The sequence below is a fragment of the Delphinapterus leucas genome, chromosome 1, assembly GCF_059928025.1.
Source record: "Delphinapterus leucas isolate spDelLeu-1000000601 "Yukka" chromosome 1, BTC_Dleu_Yukka2, whole genome shotgun sequence".
In the NCBI taxonomy this organism is placed as follows: Eukaryota; Metazoa; Chordata; class Mammalia; order Artiodactyla; family Monodontidae; genus Delphinapterus; species Delphinapterus leucas.
In genome coordinates this window covers 36,936,500-36,959,903 of record NC_143129.1, presented here as the reverse complement: position 1 = coordinate 36,959,903, position 23,404 = coordinate 36,936,500, and the positions used below count along the sequence as shown (strand labels likewise).

Genomic DNA, 23,404 nt, shown 5'->3' with positions numbered 1-23,404 from the left:
AACTTCTCTTTTTATCTGACCTCTTGTTTAAAGAAGAAGAGTATTTTGATGTTCTGTTGACACACTGATTACGGTGGAGTAGTGTCTGCCTCAGCAATTAGGGTTTAGTCAGCACTTACGGCAAAAACCATGTATAGTAAAAAAATGCCTTTAGAAATCCGTTAAGTTTGACATAAAGTGCAGCGTAAGTAGATTTGTGTACAATTCTATGAAGTAAAATACGTATATGAAAAATACATATCTTCAAACTAGAACCGCACTGCACACACTGCAAGCTGATTACTCTGAGAGAGGTTCCCAGGGACCGACATACCTTGTAGGCACAGTTAATTTGTGTCTCCCTGTTCACTACCCTCCTGGTTATATTTAGTGCATGGAAGGGCAGGCAGACTCACTCAGGCTATTTAAATTCTTGTTTCTCTCCTTCTCTCTTTATCTCCCTAGATGTGTACAATTAGAATATTATAAGCTAAATACCCAAATGATGTGGCTCCTCTATAGCTAGGGTTAGCTCTGTATTCATAGAGGGGAAAGATGATTTAAAAGATGTTTCAGTAATAGGCTGCTGCAGAGAATCAGTTTAAATTACTTTTTTTTTTTTTTGCGGTACTAGGGCCTCTCACTGTTGTGGCCTCTCCCGTTGTGGAGCACAGGCTCCGGATGCGCAAGCTCAGCGGCCATGGCTCACGGGCCCAGCCGCTCCGCGGCATGTGGGATCTTCCCGGACCAGGGCACGAACCCGTGTCCCCTGCATCAGCAGGCGGACTCTCAACCACTGAGCCACCAGGGAAGCCCTAAATTACTTTTTGATGCATCAAAGAGCACTTATTGAGCACCTATGTTATGGACTCAGTGTTTTGTGTGCTCCCTCGAAATGCATATATTGAAACCCTAACCCCCAGTGTGATGGTTGGAGGGCCTTTGGGATGTAGTTAGGTTTAGGGTGATGCCCTCATGATGAGATTCGTGTCCTCATAAGAAGAAGAGACAGGAGAGTCAACTCCCTCCCCACAAGCACACATGGAGGAAAGGCTATGTACGCACAAGCTGGAAGGAGGCCCTCTGTAGCCAGGAATCAGCTCTCACCAGACACTGAATCTGCTGGCACTTTGATCTTGGACTTCCCAGCCTTCAGAACTGTGAGAAATAAATGTCTGTTGTTTAAGACACCTGGCCTGTGGCATTTTGTTATGGCAGGCTGAGCTGACTAAAACAACTTACTGTCCTCTTGATCTAGATTTTTTAAACCAGGGAAAGAATGCTGTTGCCTGCATGTGAATGTAAATGTGATACATAATAGAGATGACATTACAGATCACTGAAGAAAAAAATGGACTGGTAAATAACTAACCTGGAAGTACTATGTTATCCATATAGAAAAAAAAAATCTATACCATTCAAATATAAAAAAAATCTGTTGCATTTAGGTTAAATACCTAATTATGTAAATAAAATATTAAAATTTTAAAAATAAAATGTAAGATGATTTCTTATAAACTTAGAATAAGAATGAGTTTGTTTAATGAAATATAAAATTCAAACCTTGAATAAAAGAGTTGACACATTGATCCACATAAAAATATCCTGTTCAATAAAAATCACTATAAACAGCCAAGTCACAAACTGGGAGTAGATGTTTGCAACACATGTAAACAATGTAGGATCAATATTTCATATTTATAAAGAATTTCTATAAATTAGCAGGACAGTAACTAATAGGAAAATGGACAAATGAGGATCGAAGCAGGCAATTTCTAGAAGGGACCATACTGGACTGATGGATAAAGAATTGATAAGATGTTCAACTTCACTAGAAATTGGTGAAATATATGAGAAACAAGGTGATCTAGGAAATCGGTAAAATATTTTAAATTCTTACAATACCAAATGTTGGTAAGGGTGTTTAGAAAGGGACATTTTTAGACCCTGTTGTCTTTTGCATAGCTTGATAAGCCTAATTTGCAGAACAATTGTGTAGTATCTAGTAAGTAAAATTGTACCCATTTTTAACCTAGCAGTTCTGTTACTAGCTGTGATTTTAGAAAAACTCCCTAGTATGTGAGCAGGGAAACATATACAGACTTAATTATGGAATCATTTGCATTAAAACATTAAATACAGTACATAATGTTTATTACAAGGTCTTTCTTTTACTTGTTTTCTCATGTATTTATTTATTCAGTTTACATGGTCTATACATAAAATCACTTTAAAACCTCTAAATTATCTCATGTCCATTAAATGGAAACAGTAATGCTAGGCCTGTTTAAATTACAAGAAAAAAATCACTCTATACCAACAAAGTGTTTTAAAAAACCAAGGTCAAAGGAAGTAGTCTTGGGGGAGAGGCATTCCTGAGCTGGTGGCTGGATCCCAGGAGCTGCTGGGTGAAAGAAAGAAAAAGATGCTTTCAGACAGGAGTGGTTTGATTAGAGCCCAGTGACACAGCTAAAGGGAATTAATCATAATTACATGTCTCAACATAGTAAATCTCAAATGCAGTGTCAAGAGACAAAAAAAAAAGCATATGCCATGGCAAAAAGACAAAAAGACTAACAGCATTTATCGGGTGTTATTCTATGTTGAGCATATTGTAAATACAGTTTATATAAAGTTTAAAGTAACAGGGAAAATATTGCAAATATTGTTTAGGGAGAAATATTTTGTAAAAGAATAATATGGACAGTAATGATAATCACCAAAGTCATTCGAGGGAGTGCCTGGGAAAGGGCTGGTGGGGGAGGATGTGGGAGATTGAGCAGCAGTTCACAGAAAGCTTTAGCTATATCTCTATATCTGTGAAGACCTAGTCCATTAAAAACAAAAAGTTTTGAGGCAAATTTGGCAAACTGAATCTGTGGTGTGGTGAATATATGAATATACATTACTTTTTCCCCTAGGTAAGTTTTAGTCTATTTGAAATATTCTAAATGTTTAGAAATTTTAAAATTGCCATTGCAGTTATTTTTGCAATGTGTTTAACTTAGCAGCTTTGTGAAATGTATGGCGACACAGGGTAAATTGCCCTATACTTAATATCTCCAGTGGTAACAAGGCATGATTTAGAAATTTCACCCAGAATTCACCTCTGTAAACTCTGCAGTAACGAAGTAGTTAAGTTCAGGACTTCTATATTGATCAGGATTGCTTTGAATATAATTCAAAGATTAGTGCTAGAGGAATACACACCTGTGGGAAGGCAGAGTGAACTAAGAGGACTCAGATCATCTATGGATTCACTGCATATTTACATTTTTATATGTTTACAGTGGAAAAAAGTTAAGTTGCACAATGAAAGCATTAAGAAATATGCTTAAAACTTCCTGCTCAACAAAAAATGCTATAAACAAATTTAGTCAACTCACACACTGATTTTAAAATCATTAAATCTGAAGACATTGCCTCCATTTTCTTGAGTTTAGTGAGGACACTTCTGGCTGCTTAATATGAATTTTCAGATTTAAATTGGAGTAAAGAGAATGAATGAAGAATATGTATAAAAAATTTATAGGTATCTTTAAAATTTTTTCTATTAGTTTTCTTTGGTTACATTTAGATATCATGCCAAAAAAAAAGCAAGTACTAAGAATGGAAAACAAAGATTTTTCAGCTGAGAGGATTTATGACTTTATTATCAAATATGTAGTCAGTCATTCAAGCAACAGTTAGTTATTGAGTATCTGCTCTGTGCCAGGTACAGTTCGAAGTGCTGAGGAAGGAGCAGAGAACAAAGTAAATGAGAAACCCCTGCCCTCATTTTATTTATGCTCGAAGGAGGAAGGGGTAGAACTTACTTTCTCATCGTCTAGTGCCCATATACAAGGAAACCTACTAAATGGTAATTGAGAATCTTTGTGGTTTTGGGAAGGAAAGGGGTGGGGGGAGTGCACTGAATGGGATTTCTTGGATAACCGTAATTACAGAAGGAAAACACGCACTGGCTTCTCCTATTATATAAATGAGAACGTTTATAGTAATTTTCTGAGAATGGCATTCTCAAATGTTTTAAGTGCAGAAGAAGAATAAATGGTCGAGTCTGCTTTTCAGCTGTGCTATGACTGCCTGTTTTACTCTTTTTCCTTCCCAACTCTACTGAGCTTATTACTTAATTGATGGGTTTTTCGTTTTCTTTTTTTTTCCCTGAAGAGTAAATCATTGTCTTTATTCAGTAAGGAGTTCAAGTGAAATGTAAAGTACTCTTTTATTCAACTAACTCTTTACTTTCTTGTTAAGACCTCCTGTGTGTGTCAGGCACGGTCCCAGGCTCTGTGTGTTCAGAAATGCACAGCTCCTCCTCCAGGGGGTCTGTGGTCTAACAGGCCAAATGCCAGTGCCAGTTGTCGTGCAGCATGGCAGGTGATCTTAAGGAGGGATAGACATAGTTCTGAGTGAGCAGTCCTGCCTGAGGTTCAGAAGCTGTGTAGCTGGAAGATTTTTTTCATTGTTGGGGCTTCAAAAATGAGTGATGGTTTGCCAGATGTGAAGTGTGAGGTGGACTTCCCAGCAACTTCACAACCCCATGACTCCCGTCAGTCAGTCAGTGCATTCATTGCCTCAACGTGCCGTAGCTTCTGTATGTCATTCATTCGGTCATTCATTTATCTGTTGATTTATGCCATCAAATTTAGTATATGTATTATACTCCTTTTGTGGGCCATTTGCTAAGCAGTAGTGAAATGTGTAAGAAAGATGCTGCATTTACCTTCATTTTATATGTCAACACCAATGGCTAGAGTTATTGGCACGTAGGCATTCTAATCCAAAGATTTTTCAATTCAAAATATTGGGTTGGCCAGAAAGTTCCTTTGGGTTTTTTGTAACATCCACGGAAAAACCCGAAGGAACTTTTGGCCAACCCACTGTGTGAGTTATTATAGTCAGATGGGTAACATGACTTGGTTTTGAATAGAAGTACTTAGTTATATTCTACAGTGGACAAGAGCATTTAGAGGTTATATAATGCATCTGATCATAGTATCGAACCTGATCAGAAAAACAAAGAAAACAGAATTCTTCTGGAGCTTGCTTTATATACTTGTTTCCACACAATCCAAATAATTCCCATTCACTACAATTCTGGGAGAACATAAGAGCACACAGCAATTTTAGGTAGGTTATCTTGTTGGTTCTGACAGCGTCCCTATGGATCATGAATATAGACTCCATGACTTTTCCAGAAACATAGGAATAGTATGTGGTAGAACTCTAACTTGATTGTAGTGTTCACTTCACCATGCCCATGAGAAAACGCTGAAATTCCTAGATGCCTCTCATACTTCTTTTTCTTCTGATATATCTTTTTATAGTTTTAAAGTAACGTTTTTCTCCTTACATAGCTTTCCTTTAACAAGAAGGCAAATATTTTCTTTTTTTTTAAGTAAAATAAGTAAAACAGTGGGGTAATGTAGCTACCAATATAAAAATGTTTACATTTCTAAAATATGGTAGATTTAGGGAACTGTGAACATAGCCATTTGTGTGTGTGTGTGTGTGTGTGTGTGTGTATAGAAATATAGCTTCAATAAATTAGATTTCATCACAAATACAAAATTATATTTTTTAACATATTGATATTTCACTTCATCATATGATATAACCACGTGCTGAAAATGAAGATGAATTTGGAATTTCAAAGACACACGCAAAAGTATAATCCATCAATGGTCCTCATTCTTCTTGGTGAATCCTTCCCTTTTAGGATATTTCCTTTCACTGAAATGACTGGACATAAGGCATGTCAATGCAAAACATAAGTGAAGAATTTAGAGAAGCTAAATTTTACCAGGGGAATAGATGGGAAGTAGAGATTAAGGAAGCAGGGAGCCATTGAAAAATGTTGGGTGGAATTGAGAGGGGCTTAATGTAGCTTAAAGGAGATGGGCTTTCAAGAGAGCTCCGAAGTCGGACGAGTGGAAACAAGAAAGTGATAGAGAGCTATAAGGAAGGGTCAGCAACTGTTTAGTAACTGTGCGCCTCTGCAAGACCCCAGTGCCTGGTGTTGTGGACTCAGTGGAGTTCTCAAGATTCTTGAGGTCTGGAAAAACATGTTCTCGTCAGATGAGAAGAAAAGATCTAAAAAAGATAAAGCAAGTCTGAGAGGTGGAGTAGAAATTGAAATTTAGGACTATTGTTGTCAGTGGCACACTATGAGCAACTTTTAAAAGGCTTGTTAGGGTAAAAATGCACTTTTTGTCTTTTTAAGAAAGCATACTATGAAGAAAGAAATAATTGATCATATACTCAGAGCTAAGCATAACTATTGGCTTGCTGTCCCTCCCATAACAACCAAAAATTGAGGGGAAGGGAGAGCAAAGATGCTGATCTTGTGAGCTTCAGATTGCCACAGCAGCCAGCAAACAACGATTGGACCGTAGATCAGTGTTTCAAGCAAACAGTCTTGACTGTTTACCAGCATAATCCCAGGATCTTCACTTTAAGCCAATGTTCTTTGCCCTAAGAGAGCGTCACGCAAAGCATTTGTTTCTTTGTGAGTGAAGAACAATTAATTTAGTTCAACTCACTTCGTTGAGCATGTACTATGTGAAAAAACCATACCTAGTCCATAAATCGTAGTTCTCCATGACCATAACCACTGGAGGCTGCTGTTTCAGCATACCAACAGAGGCAGTGAATCTCTAGAAGCAAAACAATCTAGGCCAAAACAAATTAGTAAAGGTTGTCTGAGGGTAAGTGGTTTTTTTAATTGATATAAAATTTATATCCAGTGAAATGCACAGTTGAGTACTCTCTTCTACATGATTTTTTTTCCACCTTGAATTCTGTGAAACCAGTTTGCCCTGGTCTTTCTCCTACACCTTTGGCTATTCCACCCCTCTCTCATCATAGTTACCTATCGCTTCACTAAATGTTGATATTCCAATGTCTGACTTCTTCTCTTCTCAGGTTACATATTCTCTTTACACTGTGTTGCTTTCAATAACCTCATCAGCATCACATCTACAAATCTAGACCCTATTTCCCATCTGCTCCATTCGTATATATCCAGCAAGCAATGGGACCTCTTTGCTTAGTGGTCCCATAAGAACTTTAAATTTGTCATGTGCAAGAATGAACTTATTGCCTCTCACTACAAACATGCTTTTAATTATGTTTTCATTATTAGCACTAATGAAAACATACTATTCAAAACAATTCAAGCAATCGAGCACTTTTGTGTGATAAGGGATGTGTCAAACATTATAAATCAGGTAACCCTCTTTTGGGAGAACTGATAGTTTAGCCATTTATTCACGCCAAACCTGGCCATCATTCTGGAACTTTCCTCCTTCCTCATTGCACCCACCCAGAATCCCCCCAAAATTTCACCTCCCCCTCATCATCGTGGTCCTTGCTTCTTTCTCTGGAATCTCTCAAATCTGTTTCTTTGTCCTTGTCAAAAATCTTTCTACTTTCTTTCCAGACTTCCACACAGGGAGTATTGTTACAACAGATTCAGACTCTGTTCCTTAGGCATAGAGGTAACGGAGGGATGAATTCTGATTGGAGATTTACTCATCAACCATGTATTGAGTTTCTGTTAGGCATAAAATAAATCTATTAAAGTAGCAGAACAGAATTAGTCCAAGTGGAGCAAGCGAGCTGAGTTCTTGAGTAGTCGAGTCCCGGAGACCGGTAAGCGCTTGAAGCATGGCTGACCAGCTGACTGAAGAGCAGATTGCAGAATTCAAAGAAGCTTTCTCACTATTTGACAAGGATGGTGATGGAACTATAACAACAAAGGAGTTGGGAACTGTAATGAGGTCTGTTGGGCAGAATCCCACAGAAGCAGTTACAGGACATGATTAATGAGGTGGATGCTGATGGTAACGGCACAATTGACTTCCCGGAATTTCTGACAATGATGGCAAGAAAAATGAAGGACACAGACAGTGAAGAAGAACTTAGAGAAGCATTCCTTGTGTTTGATGAGGATGGTAATGGCTATATTAGTGCAGCAGAGCTCCGCCATGTGATGACAAACCTTGGAGAGAAGTTAACAGATGAAGAGGTTGATGAAATGTCAGGGAAGCAGATATTGACGGTGATGGTCAAGTAAACTAAGAAGAGTTTGTACAGATGACAGCAAAGTGAACACATTGTACAGAACGTGTTAAATGTCTTGTACAAAATCGTTTATTTGACTTTTCTTTGTTTGTAACTTATCTGTAAAAGGTTTCCCCCTATTGTCAAAAAATATGTGTGTATAGTAATTAGGACTTCATTCCTCCATGTTTTCTTCCCTTATCTTACTGTCATTGTCCTGAAACCTTATTTTAGAAAAATTGATCAAGTAACATGCTGCATGTGGCTTACTCTGGATATATCTAATAAGCCCTTCTGCACATCTAAACTTAGATGGAGTTGGTCAAATGAGGGAACATCTGGGTTATGCCTTTTTTTTTAAGTAGTTTTCTTTAGGAACTGTCAGCATGTTGTTGTTGAAGTGTGGAGTTGTAACTCTGCATGGACTGTGGACAGTCAACAATATGTACTTAAAAGTTGCACTATTGCAAAACGGGTGTTTTATCCAGGTACTCGTACACTATTTTTTTGTACTGCTGGTCCTGTACCGGAAACATTTTCTTTTATTGTTACTTGCTTTTTAAACTTTGTTTTAGCCACTTAAAGAAAATCTGCTTCTGGCACAATTTGCCTCAAATCCATTCCAAGTTGTATATTGCTTTATTATCTTCACGGTGCTATGTCCCTCTCTAAATCATCTAGTTTATTATCTGGTTTCCTACTTTATAGTCTTTCTCCACTCTCGTATGTAAGCTTGCTAAGGACAGGGGTGTGTTCTAACTTGTTCATTACTCCATCCTTATTGTGTAGATACAGTGGTAAACACACAGTAGGTGCTCAGGAAATATTTGTTGCATGTTAACAAGTAATCTTCCCTCCAGCCTTAAATGAGAGTTTTTGACTGGCGCAGTGATTCATATTCACCTCTGCGGATTTGTATAATACCATTATGAAATGTTGCTGGGTGTGTTATCTGCCTCATAGGGATATAAGGATGTTATAAGGATTAAATGAGATAATGTATATGAAAGTTACTTTGTTAGAGAAACAAAAACTTATAATAGTATTTATGATCACTCTCCTGATTTCACAGATGAGCAGATGAGAAACCTGGAGCCCCAGTGGGTACATAATCACCCAAGGGCATAGATATCAGCTCTTACATCTTCTGCCAACCATCACAAAGATGCTTTTACATATTTTTTTCCCCTTTATGCTGAATGTCCCTCGCTGAAAGGTCATAAGGATGACAAAGATGTTTCTGAAAATTAGAAAGGGAGGAGTAAAGCCACTTTTTGTTGAGAAAGAGCGTGCAGATCAGTAAAAACAGCCACAGGGAATATAGGAATGAAAAATTCAGGGTAGAATTTGGCCTACTGGCCCAGATGGGAATAAACTAGTTGAGATGTTTAATGTGAAGCTATAGAAAAGTTAATAGGTTTGTGAACAAATGTTCCAAACTCTCAGCTCAGGGTATGATTTCCCAATTCAAGAAACTTTTCTACCCTGAGGGTAACAAGTTTTACTCAGCTTTTGTGCAAAGAAACTGCCACTATTTCATATTTTCTTTTCTTTTTCTGTTTCCTTAATAAAAGTATTCAGTATTACTTGGTGGAGTTCTGCCCTATTGTTTGATATCATGACACTTTCTTCCAGGCAGTGCAGTGTCCTGTCATTGGGAGCCATTGGTGCTAACCAGAATGGTGTACAGTACCAGGGAGTATGCTAGTATATTGAGTTATATCTCATATTCTTATGTAATTCACAAACCAGCCCTTGAAAAGAACTCAATTTCGGACCTGTGTGATATCATTTGTGGTATACTTAAGCCACACTTTATTTTTAATTTGATATATGCTCATTAAAAAACATTATCTTACTTGCTTTAGGGTCATACAACTAGTAAGTGAAGGAACCAGTCTTCCAAACTCCATTATTTGCATTTTTTAAAATTGTTTAGCGTTTATATGAAGGCAAAAATTAACCTTCCAGCTCTGTTATCAATTTCTGTATCCCAGTGGATATACCAATGTCCTCTGAAGTTGCATAGCTCTTATTTGTCATGATGTGGCAATGTAACAACACCTTGAATTGGATCTATGATGAATTCCCCCACCTTGGTGAATTTCTGAGGGAGCTGTCCAGAGCTGAGTTTGCTATGGAATGGCCACTGAGTGAGGAGGCATGAGAACAGACTTCTAGGGCTTGAATATTTGATTTTATGCATATCCAGTCTTAGCTTCTAGCTGAAGAATCCTAATGTGGAACCCTAGGAGAATTTGCTTTCTGGATTTCAAATACAAAAGTTCAAAGCGGTCAGGTTCTATTTAAAAAGCCCACATGCAAAAGTAAGTGAAGTACCTTGAAATTGCCAGTGAAGAGGTCATCCTGAAATCTACAGAGTAAAAAAATGAGTTTTAGAGGAGGAAAATATGTTTTCAAATAAGGGAATGTATATTATAGCTTTTCAAATTCCATTCATTCAGAGAAAGTGAATAAACAGGGATAAAAGACCTTGAACAAGACTCTTTTTCGTGTCTATTTAAATAAGAACTTTATTCAATTTGTGGTACTATTAAATAGGAATACAATATTAAATAGCTTAAAACTTATAGTGGTATTTCTTATATCCAAATATGTGAAAAGAATTTTATATAATTTATTATGGCTCATTCTGAGGTGGCTCAAATTATGAATTGTGAACACTGTCTAATACTTTTCCCTAAAATATTAATAAATTTATACTTATATATTCTTAAAACTTCAAATATTATATTAAAATAATGTTCATATTATCATTTAAAGATCTAGAATGTAATTTCCCAGTCTTGATTTTAATTCGATTATATGAAAGCTGAAAATATAAGATTGTAACACTTTTTCTTAGATTGTGGTTATTTTTTAAAAAGTCATTCACCTGTTGAATCATTCAGTAGATATATAGTGGCACATTCCAAGCTGTGGTCACGTGGTTCCAGCCTCCATTAGACTTATAGTCTAGTGCAGGAAAGGTTAAGTAAACTGAAGCTTAAAATGCACGATAATAAGTGCTATGATGGGGTTGGTACAGCGTATTATAATCACACACTGCAGGATCCTCTTATTTGAATTTGGTGGGGGGACTGGTCAGAGAGAGTTCCCAGGGAAAGTGATATGGAAGGTGATACCTGAAGTATTAGTAGAATTCAGCCAAGCAAAGAGATGGAGAAGAATCTTTCAGTCACAGTGAGCATAATATGTGAAAGTATGGAGACAAAAGAGGATGTGGTGTTCTTCGAAGAGAAGTTAAATTTAACTAAAAGTTAGAATTCTTAAAAGATAAAACAGGGACTGGGGATAATAAATAAGACTGAGGCAGTAAGCTGAGGTTGTACCATGGAAGCATGAACATCCTTCTAAGAGCATTGGGATTCTGTAGTAAGGTTTTAAATAAGGAAGCTGCCTGGTCAGGTTCACATTTTAGAAAAGTCATTTCAGTGTAAAGAAAAGATCACGGTTAGGTGAGAGCCTAAGTCTAGAGGCTGAGGGACTCTTTTGGAATCTGCTACAGTGGTTCCAGATGATACATGATGCTGGCCTCAACTAGAATAGCACTAAGTGTTGATGGAGAGAAGTAGCTGGAATCATCATTTTTTAGAAGATTAAATTGAGAGGGCTTCACAGCTGTTTGGAAGTAGAGGAGGGTGAGAATATGAGGTCAGGGAAGCTAATTAGATTTCTGGAATCTGCAGCAGTGGTGGCTGGTTCCACTTCCAAAGATAGAAAACACAGAAGTTTGCAAGTGAAGCTAGTGAGATCATTTGGGGACATAGAAAGTTTTATGTTTCTGTAGGACTCTAAATGAAATGGCTAGCAGAAATTTGGGCCTGTGGATTTTGAAGCTCAGGAATGAGATGTGACCTAGAGATATAAAGTTTAGAACTTTTATCAGGTGGATGGTAATTGAGCATTTAGGAATGGATGATATTACCCAAGGAAGATGTTGAAGAGATTCTCAAACTTTGGGGTCAGATGAATTACCCAGGAGGTGTGATAAAATTCAGAATCCTGGGCACCAACTCCAGAGTCTTACTGAGTAGTTATAGGATGTAGCTCACAAATCTACATGCTTGACAAATAGAGTTCCTTACCATGATTTTGATGCAGATGATCCTCTGACCCCACTTTCAAGTAAAAGGAAAAGTGGATCTTGCATAGGAGCCTAAGTAGTATCAGCACATAAAAGATGGACAGAGGAGGAGGAACCCGGAAAGAAGGCTGGTGAAGAAGTAACCATAGGTGTGGAAGGAAAATTAAAAGTATAAAATATCACTAATTACATGGAAAGAGAATCAGTATAAGAGAAGGAATCATCGACAGGGCCAGAAGTGTTGAGACAGGAAGTAAAGATAAAGGCTGGAATACACCTACTACATGTAACAAAAAGGAGGTCATAACAAAGTTGGCAAGAATAGTTTCAGTAGAATAATGTTGGCTGAAGCCAGATTGCAGTGGGTTGAGGGTTGAATATGATATGAGGATGAAGAGACATGAAGCAGAGACAAAATCTTTTAAAAGTAGTTAGAAGGGATGGAGGAGGTTGCTACAGCAGGATATGGGTAGGGGTGAATGTTTTAGGAAGGAAACAGCGTGAGTCAAAGTCTTATCTCACCCTTGGCCTGCTCTTATCTCTAATTTTTTTGGAGCTTTTCGTCTTATCAACTTATGAATGGATATATTATACAATTCAGCAATAAAAAGAATGGGTTGTGTGTTAAGTTTACGTCGAAATTTCTAAGAAACTACCAAATACTTTTCCAAAGAGCTGTTCTATTTTACATTTGGATATTGGGGAGCAAATTAAGGTGCTGCTTTGTGTTTTGTGCATTATGGTTATGCCAAAAAATACTGAAATATGCCTGAATATTAGCCTGACCCCTAGTGGTGGTCCACATCCATGGGGCTAAACGTGGAACTGAGTTTTTTCTACGCTTTCCATCACATGAGCTGCCACTCCACCTCCATCGTTTCTTGCAAACACATAACAGTAGAGAGATGGTGTAAATATGCCCAAACAAATTTAGATGGTGTACTGCGGGGTCCAGTGGGGCAGAAGGAGGGAAGTCCTTACACCCTGCTACCTGCTTGAGATCAATACCTGCTGTCATAGCTTCAGCATCACCACCATCCGGGGGACTTTGAGAAAAATACTGAACTTCATTTAAGCTCAATTTCCTCATATTTACAACGACGATTATAGTAATACCTACCTTAGAGTGATTAAGTGAGGTTAAATGAGATTGTGTATGTAAAGCGCCTAACACAGTTCAGCCCAGAGTTGACATTCACAAAAGAGCAGGTGTTCATATTTCATAATGATAAAAACAATCAATAATGTAGTCAAATCCTACAATGAAATTTTATTCATGGTATTTTTTTTTCTGGTTCTCATTTGCTTGCATTCCATGTTAGTGTTCTCTATTTCAACTGGAACCTCTTTAAATTTAGGACTGGGTTTTATTTGATAAAGATAAAAGCCACAACCATACCAACAATAACATCCTCTATTATTTTAGAGTAACTATATATCAAGACATTGCTAAAATATTTCTTATGTAAAATTTAATGCTGAAACAGTTTTATGAGGTAGGCAAAGATCTCAGATGGTCTATGTTAAAGATTTTCATCTGTATCTTTTTCACCCAGACCTCACATCTTGACTCCTTGATGTGCTGGCCCTGCCAGTGGCAATGATAATATCAGTTACAGATGGTTGATACAAGAAATACAAAGATTATGTACAAAGTATTGATATTGATACTGATATTGATAAAGCTAGCTTTCTTCTCTTTGAGCTTTTCCATTCTGGAAAGCTAGCTCTCACCGAGAAAAAAAGCTACCTCTTATTTAACCCTTGAGAAACAAAAACAGAATGAACAAAAATCTATTTGCTTCTTTTATTACCCCAACGATACTAGGGCTGACTGTTGTTATTTTTAATTATTATGTTTCCAGGTATTTTTCCCCCGCACTCAACCGACTGATTAATAACCACATAATTTCTCTTTAACAATGACTTCTTCAGCTTATGTCAGAACAAGTAATGAACATCCAGAACTATAAAGGACAAACCAGAACATTAATCCTTATGTCCCTTATTCATTGGCCAACAAACTTACTAGGCCTCTTACTGAACTCATTTGCGCCCCTACGCAACTTTCAATAACCTTAGGCACAGTGGTCCCTTTATGAGCAGGCACTGTGATCACTGGCTTCTGCCATAAAGCAAAAGCATCTGTAGGCCGCTTTCTATCACCCGGGGCACCAATCCCTCTTATCCCTATGCTAGTAATTATTGAAGCTATTAGCTTATTTATCCAACCAATAGCCCTAGCCCTATGACTAACAGACAGTATCACAGCCGGTCACCTGTTAATTCACCTAATCAGAGGAGCATCCCTTTCCCTATTAAGCATGAATCCTCCCACAACCCTCATTATATTTATTAGTCTTGTTCTTCTCACTTTTCTCGAATATGCAGTAGCCCTTATTCAAGCTTACGTGCTCACCCTGTGAGTGAGCCTCTACCTACACAATGACACCTAATGACTCACCAAACCCATGCGTATCATATAGTAAATCCTCGTCCCTGACCTCTTACAGGAGCCCTCTTAGTCCTTCTCTTAACATCCCATCTAGTCATATGATTCCATTTTAACTCAACTTTTTTATTATCCTCGGCTGATTAACTAGTATGTTAACAATATGTCAATGACGATGAGACATCACCAGGGAAAGCACTTTTCAAGGCCATCACACACCAGTTTCATTCAAAAAGGATGTTGATATGGCATAATTCTGTTTATTATTTCAGAGGTTCTCTTTTTTATAGGCTTCTTCTGAGGTTTTCATCACTCAAGTCTTGCCCTTACACTTGAACTAGGTGGTTGCTAACCACCAACAGGCATTCACCCCCTAAATCCATTAGAAGTACCACTTTTCAACACCTGTCTTACTGGCCTCTGGAGTACCTATTACCCAAGCTCACGACAGCTTGATAGAAGGAAATTGTAAGCATATTCCTCAAGCTCTTTTTATTACAATCTCCCTAGTTTACTTTACACTACTGCAAGCCTCAGAATATTATGAAACAGCTTTTACAATCTCAGATGGAGTACACAGGTCAACAGTCTTCATAACCAAAGGTTTCCATGGCCTACACGTGATCATTGGCTCTACTTTTCCTCATTGTCTGCTGCCTGTGCCAACTACAGTTTCAAATCATTTCAGATTTGAAGCCACTGCCTGATACACTTTGTAGACATAGTATGGCTGTTTCTATACATCCCCATTTATTGATGAGGGTCTATTCTGTTTTTTCTTTTATTGGGGTAGAGTTGTTTTACAATGTTGTGTTAGTTTCTACTGTACAGTGAAATGGAGTTGAGGGTGTGTTCTTTTAGTATCAATTAGTTGTCTTCCAGTCAATTAGTACAATCTGAAAAGAATAATAAACCTTATAGCATTAACCACAAACATAGTACTAGCTTTACTACTTGTACTTAGCGAATTCTGACTTCCCCTACTAAAGACAGACACAGAAGAATCAAGTCCTTACAAATGTGGATTTGACCCCATAGGATTTTCCATAAAGATTTTCCTGGTAGCCGTTACATTTCTCCCCTTGACCGAGAGAAATTGCCCCCCTTCGGCCCCTGCCCTGAGCAGTCCAAACTAGCAACCTAAAAACAATACTCATTATAGCACTAATCCTGATCTCACTACTAGCAGTAAGTATAGCCTGTGAGTGAACTCAAAAGGGATCAGAATGACACAAATATGATAATTAGTTTAAATGAAAACAAATGATTTTGTCTCGTTAAACTATGATTAAATTCATAATTACTGAGTATCTTTTGTCTACATAAATATTATTCCAGCATTCACAGTTTCCCTTATAGGGCTATTAATTTATTGATCTCACTTAATATCTTCTCTGCTATGTCAGGAAGAAATAATATTATCATTATTCATTATAGCAACCCTAATAATTCTAAATGTCCATTTCACTCTAGCTAGCATAATACTCGTCATCTGACTAATATTCATAACCTGAAAAGCTGCGCTAGGTTATCCCTGCTAGGAATATTATCAAACACCTATGGCATTGATTGCATCGAAATACAAACCTTCTCCAGTGTTAAAAATTACTGTTCTAACTATTATATTCATGCCACTAACATGTTTATCAAAAAGCAATATAATTTGAATTCACACCACAACCTACAGCATACTAATTAGTTTTGTTAGTCTTTACCTTTCTAACAGCAGCCTTAACTTTAATCTTCTCTGACCCTCTGTCAGCACCTTTACCAACTCGAACGGCATGACTCTTACCACTAACACTCAGAGCTAGGCAATTCCAGCTACCTAAAGAATCACTGGCTTGGGAAAAAAGCAAACAAACTGTCTATTACTATATTAATCATACTACATATATTCTTAATCTTAACATTCAAGGCCATGGAAATGATTCCATTCTACAGCTGATTTGAAGCAACACAAGTCCCAACATTAGTTATTATTACTTGATGAGGAAACCAAACAGGACGGCTTAATGCAGGACTCTACTTTTTTATTTTACTCACTAGTGGCATCCCTTCCACTTCTAGTTGCACTAATGTCTATCCAAAATACTACAGGCTCGCTAAACTTTTTAACAATGCAGTACTGAGCCCAAACAATATCTAACTTTTGATCCCATATTTTCACACGATTAGTGTGTAAAGTGGCTTTTATAGTAAAAATACCCCTTTATGGGTTACACCTATGATGTCAATAATGCACGTAGAAGCCCTTATCGCCTGATCTATGATTCTTGCAGCCCTACAACGCAAACATGGTGGCTACGAATCACAATAATCCTGAAACCCATAGCAAAGTATGTAGGGTACCCATTCCTTATATTGTCCTTCTAAGGAGTAATTATAATGAGCTCAATCTGCTTGCACCAAACAGACTTAAAATAGCTCATCACATGCGCCTCCGTTAAGCACGTGTCACTTGTCATAGTAGCTCTTCTTACCCAAACACCTTCAAGTTCCATAGGAACTAGGGCCCTAATAATCACCCACAGCCTCACATCGTCTATATTATTTTGCCTGGCAAATTCAAATTATCAGCGTGTTCATAGCTGAAACATAATTTTAGTCCGTGGTCTACAAACATTTCTTCCACTAATGGCAACATGATGACTACTAGTAAATCTTACAGACCTAGCCCTGCCCCCAACAATCAACTTAATCAGAGAACTATTTGTAGTAATATCTTTCTTCTAGTCCAATATCACCATTATCCTCACAGGGGCTAAGACAGTATTACCGCCCTATACACTCTCTCTGTATTAATCATAACACAACGAGGTAAATATATGTATCATACCAACAATATCAAACCACCATTTACATGAGAAAACACCCTCATAACTCTTGACCTATTACCCCTTCTGCTCCTATAACTCAACCCAAAATTATTTGGGGACCTAGGTACTGTAATAGAGTTTAACAAAAACATTAGGCTGTGAAGTAAAAGAAGCTTAAATCTCCTTTTTACTGAAAAGCTTAGCCTTTTCTCGGGTGAGCCTCCTCACTCTGGAAAGCTAGCTCTTACCCAAAGCCAGCTACCGCTTATTTACCCCTGAGAAACAAAAACAGAATGAGCGAAAATCTGTTTGCCTCTTTCATTTCCGCAAAGATAATAGGGCGCCTGTTGTTATTTTATTTTATTTTTTAAAATTAATTAATTTAGCTATTTATCTTTGGCTGCGTTGGGTCTGAGTTGCTGCGCGCAGGCTTTCTCTAGTTGTGGCGAGCCAGGGTTACTCTTCGTTGCGGTGCGTGGGCTTCTCATTGCGGTGGCTTCTCTTGTTGTGGAGCACGGGCTTCAGGCTTGTGGGCTTCAGTAGTTGTGGCTCGCGGGCTCTAGAGCGCAGGCTCAGTAGTTGTGGTGTACGGGCTTAGTTGCTCTGCAACATGTGGGATCTTCCCGGACCAGGGCTCGAACCCCTGTCCCCTGCATTGGCAGGTGGATTCTTAACCACTGCACCACCAGGGAAGTCTTGTTATTGTTTTAGTTATTCTGTTTCTGAGCATTTTATTCACATCCAACCAACTCAGCTACCTCCTCAATGAGGAGAAATGTGGGCATCTGTGACCTCCTCAGACTCAGTATCTCACGAACATTTGTTACTCTGGAGAAGAGAAGACACAACACCAGGAATGGCCAGTACCTGATGATTATTCCAATCAGCCATTTGGCAATTTAAGATAGTGGCATTCTTTTTCCCACCCCACCCTAAGCACATTTATTTCCTTTTTTTTCACTGTAATAGCTGAGTTTCACCCTAAAATAGTCAAAGGATTCTATTCACATTTTGTCCTTGTAGATTAATGATAGTGTTAAGACACACAGTTCCTTCATGGAAAATAAGAAAGCGTCTTCTTGGCCACATGTGATTAGCACCATCCAGACTTCTGCCTCACATGCCTGGTGAGGCGTGCATTCTCTTCAGTATCCAGTTGTTTTTCAAGAGAGATGTGTAAATTAAAGTAGTGACAACGATGTTAACATATGTGTTAGGCAACAAAATAGATGGCGCTGATGCAGATGGTGTTACAAGTTGTATTTTCAACTTGGGTCTGCATTTGGAAAATATTTCTACTATTTCCTTCCTTCAATGTCATCAATTTTAATGGCTTCTATTCCATCTAATTTTTAAGCTGTAAATATATTCTAGTATTTGAAAAGGAAATCAAAACGATCCTTTGTAACAGAGGCTGAACCTAGTTTGTTTTCTCAGCAAAATTAGCCTTCAGTTTATATGTATCTAAATGCTGGATTATGAGTTCCCAAATCCATAATTTATCCTAGAATTCTTCAGTTAATAAAAACCGATGTGAGAATAAGTTTGTCTCATGTGATTATTAAAAAGCCTCTGAGCAAGCATTTAAATATTAGGAGATTTCATATAAAAAATCTTCCTTTGGGCTTCTCTGACAAATCAATGATTTCGAAATGCTTTCAGAGACCTGAGTAGGACCTGGACAAGTCATACGCACTAACACTCTCCTATCAGCCTGAGAGCCCCTGGACAGTTTTGACTTTTGCTTAATATCAGTGGATATTTAGTCTACTGAAATATTTTAATACATCTTTCCCTGTAGAAATTTGAACCTAAATTTAAAAGGGCTTTTCTAATGCAGTTCAAGCCAACAGGTATAATTCATTTTAAAGGTAATTTTTAGGACTAGCTTCAAAGTGTCTAGGCAAACATTTATTTAATTTCCTATGTTTCTGTAGAAATGATAATACCTAACAAATATTACTTACTCTTTGTCACATGCTGTGGTTTACATATCTCATATTTTAATTCTTACAACAAGCCGTAAGGTAGGTGCTAAATGCTATTATTAGTTTAACAAGGACAACCTGAACCTTCAAGAGGTATGTACGTTGCCCAAGGTCGCAAAGCTTGCAAGAGGTTGAGCTGGGAAAATCTTTTCTCTAAAAGTCATGTTCTTAACCACTCACTGTCTTACTCTGACATATATGTTCTAAACTAGTTTCAAATGTATCTTTAAAAATAATTTAAATATGGATACTTTAAAACACATAAATATATAAATAGGGATATTTATATAAAGAAACATTTATCCTCGTTCTGAAGTAAAGGCTCCAGATACTCTCTGCTCCCTATGCCCCCTTTTAGGTCACAAAGGGACCTCTTTTTATGCATTGTCCACCAAAGGGGTCAGGGTTTGAATTCTCCCCTAGTCTTTTCCTTTTTTCCCTGTTGTAAATGAATTACGTATATGCCCTGAAGTAATTAGCAAAGACGCTGTTGTTCAGGTGAATTTTAAACTAATTAATCTGACCTAATTCCTGTCAAGAATAATTAGGAGAAAATATGTCCTCCCTGAGCAGCTCTTTCAAGCTAAGATGCTAAAGCACGATGTCTCCTGTGTGTGCACTGCATGTGCACTGCGTGTGCACTGTGCTAAAAGCGAGAGGGCTATTTACTTAATGGTTTTAGAGGAAATGCTAAAATGATACCTCTTCAATTGCCACCTGGGCATCAGCTCTTCAGTTTCTATATCTGAATAAAAACAAGAAGCTGAACTAACGACAGGGATTCTGACATGAGTGATATCAGTGACTCCTTAAGACATTGTGGTTTGCAATTAAAACTTAAAAACTAATCCCTCCTCTTCCAAAAGGCTTTTGAATGAAGTCGCATGCCCCATTTCACAGCCTGTTAATTTTCTTATCATAAGAGCTATTCAACTGTCTTCTAACCCTCTCTCCCATCCCCTACCTGTCCTTTTTTAAATGTTTAGCATCCTTAGTAATCTAATTAACTGGTGAAATTTCTCATGTAACAACCAAGTCCTAAGCGGTATGTTTCGAGAAAGATATTTTAGGAAAAATCAATAAGCAAGCTTTACCCACAGATGCAGTTTGTCAAGAAGGGGAGATAATCTCTGGTTGCAATGACGGCAGGTTTGAATATGATGACGTTTGCTGTCCATGATTGTCTGGAGCCCTAACCACTGCTCTGTCATTGTATAGCAACCTCTCTGCATGCCCTCTAACCTTGCCTTCTAATATATTAAGGGGCTTGTGGAAGAGGAGACCACTGGAGAACTTATATCTCACATCGCCACGCAGTTCAGAGTTAATAATTTCCTTATTAAACCTATGAACCCTTCACGTTTTGTAGTCCTGCCTGCCCAACCCCCTTCTAAGTTAGTTTCTAGGCAAACCAATAAACATTGAATTACATTAAGCTCCTTATTTCAAGGCTGCCGTTCAGGATTTTGCTGCATATTTGTTGGCTCATTTATGGAGACTGCAGCATAATATTCATTAATTCTGTTTAATCTTCAGTACTTCAGTGATTTGATTCTCAACCACATTACCTATGCCAGTTTGTCCATGTTTAAACCACCCCAGTGCTGTGATGCTGTTCTATATGTTGATTACCCAAAGGTTCTGTGAGCTCTAGTCTGGAATCACAGAGGCAGATTATCCACCATTTCCAGTTCTTGGTGATCACTCAGCACTTGAAGGTAACCTATTAGAAAATTAAAAATTTCAGCATCTGTCTTGAATGGCCAACATATCTGTAGCTGAATTTTAATAAGAAAGAACGTGCAGTTTAGGAATAGTCTGAAAAGGTAATAAGCATTTGCAAAAAGAAGGACATTGTTTGCTTTGACAAATTAAGGTTTTGATGTGAAAAAGAGGTTCTTGGAAATATCCCTTTATTGATATGGATCAAGGAATTGAGGTTTTAATTTCAAACTTACCCAGCACTATGTGAGAATGAATATTAATCTTCCAGCAGAACTGTTCTCTGTTTTGAATGTTGAATGTTTTGAGACATTCTCTAAAACACTCTTGCAAGTACTCTCTCGCTCTCTCTTTCTCTTTCTCTTTGTGTGTGTGTATGTGTGTGTGTACATCTACGTCTTCACAACCAAACAAAAACATAAATTAAATGTTTACTCTCTAGTTTCATAACATAAAGTAATCACTGATATTGGTCACACTGAAGGGTGGCTTGGAAAGGAGAGAAGTGAAATCCTTTCAAATGCCGATTCAATATCTTTCCTTCACCTGCTTTCTGGTGGGGAAGGGTGTATAAGGCTGGGTGAAAAAAGTCAATTGAGTAGTTTTTGCAGGCTCAACCAAACTGTAATAGTTAATAATAGTTTTACTGGCAGGGTCTGGAACGGTGGTGCTCCTGTGTGTCGCTGGTGATGGAGGCTCTGCCAGGATTTCTCATTGTGCCCCCATCACTAGTGACACAGGAGCACCACTGTTCCAGACCCTGCCAGTAAAGCTACTACCCATCACTGAGAATTTGCGTGCATCTGTTCTAACAGCTAGTATTACTTTTCACTTCTAAAAGTACCGTGAGCCCTGTGATAGGATAACTTGAATCAGTAGAACCACAGAACACTCTTCACTGCCCGCTGTGTGCCACATAGTACTGCAGATTCCAAGGATTCTACAGTCATTAAAACAAGAAAGGGCCCTACCTCCATTCAGTTGTTAAAGTAGCAGGGAAAACAGACATAAACTATTGCAATGAGTCTATTAGTTATGCACATGTAAAGAAAGGCAAAATAGAAATTCAATGACTGTGGAACACACAGTAAGATCTAAACTACTCTAGCAATGATGAATATATTTTTTTATTTATTAATGCTTATTTCCAAATGTTAGTTTGTACAAACATAAATCTGGATTTCATGTTACACCGAGGGAACTGTGTACAGAGTAGGCTAGTAGACTCAGTAGGTTAAACTGTTTCTTTCTTTTATATATATATAAATATATATATATGTATATTTATGTATTTATGTATGTATGTATGTGTGGCTGCGTTGGGTCTTCCTTGCTACGCACAGGCTTTCTCTAGTTGCAGCGAGCAGGGGCTACTCTTCATTGCGGTGTGCGTGCTTCTCATTGCGGTGGCTTCTCTTGTTGTGCAGCACGGGCTCTAGGTGCACGGGCTTCAGTAGTTGTGGCTCACGGGCTCTAGGGCGCAGGCTCGGTAGTTGTGGTGCATGGGCTTAGTTGCTTCGCGGCATGTGGGATCTTCCTGGACCAGGGATGGAACCCATGTCCCCTGCACTAGCAGGCAGATTCTTAACTGCTATGCCACCAGGGAAGTCCCTAAACTGTTTCTTAAAATAGGTGTTTTTTTTTTTCCTTTGAGCTATCAGGGTATTCAGAAAACATTTCACCTAATCCTTCTCCAGGTAAGGAGAAATGTCTTATCCAAACTAATAATACCATCTTTTTAAATGAATGGAATATTTAGTGTATGCTAGGAACTATGTTATTCTCTACTTTTAACCAATTTTTATGGTGAAATTTAGTATCCTTAAGGATGAGTCTATAATAAAAGATATGTAGGTCACTGATTTATCAAAAAAAAAAAAGAAAAAAGAAAAAAGACACGTATGTAATGCCACTCAGGTCAAGAAATGGATAATTGCTTGCTTCCCAGATTTGCTGAGCAGCCCAGCCCACTTCTGACTCCATTCCTTGCCCCCTCCCTACTGCCCTTCTTCTGAGGGTCATGATTATAATTTAGCTTTTCTTTATAGTTTTACACATTCACATGCATTCAGAAATGATGTTTTTAGGGCTTCCCTGGTGGCGCAGTGGCTGGGGGTCCGTCTGCTGATGCAGGGGGCGCAGGTTCGTGCCCCGGTCCGGGGGGATCCCGCGTGCCGCAGAGCGGCTGGGCCCGTGAGCCGTGGCCGCTGAGCCTGCGCGTCCAGAGCCTGTGCTCCGTGGCGGGAGAGGCCGCGGCGGTGAGAGGCCCGCG

The 23,404-nt window shown here is 38.2% G+C and overlaps 1 long non-coding RNA gene and 1 pseudogene across 1 annotated transcript in view; both read left to right on the top strand.

Moving 5' to 3' along the window:
- Window positions 1-23,404, top strand: part of LOC149750455 (uncharacterized) — a 79,943-nt gene that overhangs the window by 36,733 nt on the left and 19,806 nt on the right. The gene's annotated exons all lie outside the window — the stretch shown is intronic.
- LOC149750456 (calmodulin pseudogene) lies at window positions 5,384-12,438 on the top strand (annotated as a pseudogene).